The following is a 4,331-nucleotide window of genomic DNA, read 5'->3' as shown; positions in this document are numbered from 1 at the left end:
TAGTGTGGGTTCTTCTTTCCCCGCTCTTCTGTCAACTGGCTTCTCACACCTACTGTTTTTTGAGAGACTGAATCTGTTCACCTTAAATTTAAAAGGTAAACAGTTCTTGGGTGTCATTTAAAATGAAGCTTAGATGCAGTCATTTTGAAGACTGCTGCACCAAATGGGAGTGCGACAAGTCCCTTTGCACAACAGAAGTACTGTTTGGCGTGTTGACATTTGAAATGCCCTTCCTGCAGCCTAGTGTGGTCTGTGGGAGTTGTCTCAGGAGCGCTTGTGTGCTGCCAGGAGGGATGAACAGGGAACAGAGTGCTGAATCCTTTGCTTTTTGTTGCATCTGTTAATGGGAATGTGCCCTCTGGTGCTGGAGAAACCTCAGAAGGGATTCTGTGGATGGCAGTGCAGCACAGTAGTCCTAGGCAGAAGGGCTTCTCGTGTTCTGACTGAACACTTCATCTCATGTGTAAGGTTCTCGGCAGTCTGACTAATCATCTAATCTAGCAAACCTTTCTCCATATGCTTACAGCAAGATTTTTCTGCCTTTGCATATTACCACAGAATTCAGGAAGGATGTAAGGGATGGAAGCAATCCAAACTTACAAAAGGTAAAGCAAATACTGCTACGGGTGAAGGAGGGCCACAGCTCAAAAGAGATGAGGTGTGATTAGGAGGTTGGAAGCGCTCTGAAGAGCTGGCTGTAGCTGTTCAGATTTAATTTTGGAAGCAAATGCTGTGACTGACTTGAATAACATTCAAGTTGAATAACTGCGTGTTGTGTTAATTGTAGAAAGCACTTTGGATACCTGCCTCTTCACATATGAAGATCTATTTATGAGGTGGAAATGTAAATAAACCACAGTCAGGTAATTGCAAGTAAATGCAGTGATTCCATATTGGTATTTTGCTAAAGGGATCTTAGGTAATGGTTTAAGCCTTCAGCCTGAGTGGGAAAACAAAATGGGAAGTAATGCGAAGGGGAGACTGTTCTTCCCCTGGCTTAATTACTGCAGTCTCTGCCACTTTTTGGGAGACATATGGTATTGAGCTTTAAATTGCAGAACTTCAGGTTTGATCTGGAATGGTAATTACTGTGTTGCTAAAAGAAACTGAATAGCATTGGGAGAATGTGGAGCAAAGAAAAAGTCAAAGAAAAAAAAAAAGCCCTTTTCAAGCTGTTACATGATATAGTATGTAGTTAAATAGGGGTGGCACTGGCAAATTGGGTTAAAAGCAAGCCTGGGCTCATGTTCTGGCTGGAGGCATCCCTAATTGTATCAGAGGAGGGGAACAAACTATTCAGGCTGCATATGTGTGTGGGGGTGTGTACCTAAAAATAAATGTCCAGGTTTCACACAGCTATATTCACATTTGATTTCTATCCTGACGGTATTCTGTGAAACAACTTCTGTTCATTCTGATGCTAGTAAAACCTGGCCATATAAAACAAAACCTGGTCTCCTGTTAAGGCTGCAGCTGCTGTGTTTTGTCACTGACTTGATAAATTAGTATTTTTTGGCGTTAAATGCATGTGTTAGTCACTGTGTTTGCTGCATATTTTCTTTTCATTCAGTGATGTCCAACCAACATCAATGGGATATGCAGAGAAATTACGGCTGCTGGTATAGCTCATTAACCCGGAGACAGCCTGATGCTGTGCTCATGTGAGCAAAGCTTCTGGGTCTAAACTAGCTGTGGTGGCATTCAGGAGCAGTTCTTAAGCTATGGTTCAAGAAGAAATTTGTTCCTGCCTCCTATGAACAGAAAGGTTTAGTTTTTCTAATGGACCTGCCTGGAGTGCTATACATTGAAGAGTTTACATCTGGGTCCCTTATATAACATAACCCTGAAGCTACTCCCTTTTGTTAAACATGCATTGCACTTGTTTTCTTGTGAGAAAAACACGTGTGCAGATCACATCCATCTTACTGCTTTCTGTGTCCCATTTTCCTGGCTACATACTCATTTAACAAGCATTTGAAGGAAGGGAAAAAAAAAGCTCCAGCAGGATCTTTTCAAAATAAAAATCTCCCTGGTTATCCAGATAGAGTTACAGAATAACAGATCAATGCTGCCCTTTGTGTAATGCCTGCATGACTCTTACTAATACAAGAGTCATGACTGTGGAATGGAGTCTTTGGAGATGGAAGGTAATCCGGCTGTAAAATTGAGGAGACTTAAATAATAATAATATAGAATTGCCAAATGCGTCCATCTTTTTTTTTTTCTTTCATTTTCAGTGCCTAAGGTTTTAAATGAGTTTGGCTCCAAACTAAATATTACCTTGTTTGGAATGTGAAGAATAGTAGGCTCGGTTTAATTGCCTGAGACTTGTTGTAAGAAACATCCCTGCTAGCCGATTACTTGTATTGTGTTCACAAACGTCTGAATCCCCGCATGACAATCTGATCCTTTGGTATTCGTATGTTTTGGAAGCATAATTCTATTAATAATGCTGTTAGCACAAGACACAAATGCTAGCTGAGGATATTCTGCGGCTCTGAGCTGAGCTCTTCCTTTTCTGTGTCTCCTACAAAACCTGCAGGCAGACAGCACCTCTGAGACCTGAGACAATAGGAAGATCAAGAAGCTGAATCAGAATCAAGGATCAACATTTTAATAACAAGGGAATTTTTTTTTTCCTTAAAGCTTTGTTTAAATGATTGCTATGGTTACAGGCCCGGTAACCAGGATACTCTAGTTACACAAATAGTAATTGAGTTTAGCCTGCTTTTAATCTCAGTTTTCTGCCAAAGAATATATTGAACCGTGTGGGAGTCTTTCCTCATCATCGGGCAGCCTTTCCATTCAGCGCAGCCCGTGCTAGGCTGGCTGGCGGCGGAACAGGAGCAGGCCGAAGACCTTGGCGTGTGGTAATGAAGGACATCGGCAGCTAATGGGCAGTAGCAACACATTGCCTGAGCTGTAACTCACTGCTGAAGTCAGCGTGGCAGCCAGTTCTGTTGAGAGTGCAAGTCAAGCGCTGTTCCTAATGTTTCTGTGAGTAGTCCTCACTTAAAATGTGGTAGTGTTTGTTGAATTTAACTTCCCATCGGTGCATCTGGGTGCATCTGGAAGGGTCCCTGTTCCCCTTCTGCTCCTCTTCCCTCGCACCTGGCCTGGCTTAGGGCCAGCTGTGGTAGGGCCAAGGCGATGGTTACGGCTGGGAAGAAGGGCCTGGCTCCTTCCAGACCCACTGCGCTGGCTCTGCACCTCCAAGGCGCTGAAGCAGGCGCAGGAGAGAGCCAGGGTGGGTGTGAATTATTCTGCCTCTGTGTTCTCCCTCCCTCACCTGTAATGTGCTTGTGACATGCTTCCGAGGACTTTTTATCTTAAAGTTTACGTGGAAAATGGAAGGAAAAAAAAAAAGAGCATTTAACTGCCCTCCTGCCACATGTTGACAGCGTAATACCTGTTGCCCATGGGAATGAAAAACATTGTGAGCTTGCTCAAGTTCCCCACATCACAAAGCTTTCTGGTGAGGTTTCTTCCGTAGTCATGTGCTGGAAGAGGATCAGTGGGGACGCAGCCCTGTGTCTGACTGCTTCAGCTGAGGTGCCTGGAGGCTGAGCAGCTACATGGTAGGTGCAACAGGAGCCCAAGCCACCTTTCTACCTGTGGAGGTCTTTATAGAGGTAGTTTTGCTCATTTGTGGCTAAAATAAATAAAAAAGGTGTAGTCTGCAGCAGAGCCAGGAAGCTAAGTCAGGATTTTGGCAAAGTAGCTGCCCACTCTCTTCTCAAGTCTGTGGAGACGGTGGTGTGCCTGTTTAAGCCAGAAGAGAGTTTCTACTAGTGCTTCAGTTTGTTAACTGCTGGACATCAGAAATTCACAGTACTAACACTGCAGAGAGTAAGTGATGTATAAATTGGGAGATTTCTTTTTAACATAGAATTCTTAATAAGAATCATAATGTTGTTACTAATGAGGAATTACACTTGTAAATCCCTTTCATGGGAAGAAAAGTCTCAGAAGTCTGATTCACAGGGCAAGGTGAGGATGTTTGGCTGAGGGTATGCAGACCAAAAGAAGTGATGGGAGAAATGACATTTCAGTTCCCCTTCTGGGCAGTATACAACAGAGCATGGTGAGAGGGAATGCAACAGATGGGGAAAAAAAGATGGAATTCGTGTTTTGGTGAAGACTAGGAGATGTTCAAACAAGGCGTTTATTGCCTAGATTAATTTACCTGCAATGAAAAATTTAGCTTTGGAGAAACCCTTTTCAAATCCAAGAGGCTTGCTTTGATCTTTTTTTGCTGTCATTACCATCATTAGAGCTGGCATGGGGTAACACTGCAGTATTTGGCACAGGCCAATGAAGAGTGCCTTGAG

This window comes from Anas platyrhynchos, chromosome 3 (genome assembly GCF_047663525.1).
Source record: "Anas platyrhynchos isolate ZD024472 breed Pekin duck chromosome 3, IASCAAS_PekinDuck_T2T, whole genome shotgun sequence".
NCBI classification, from domain to species: Eukaryota; Metazoa; Chordata; class Aves; order Anseriformes; family Anatidae; genus Anas; species Anas platyrhynchos.
Note: the sequence above shows the minus strand (reverse complement) of the source record.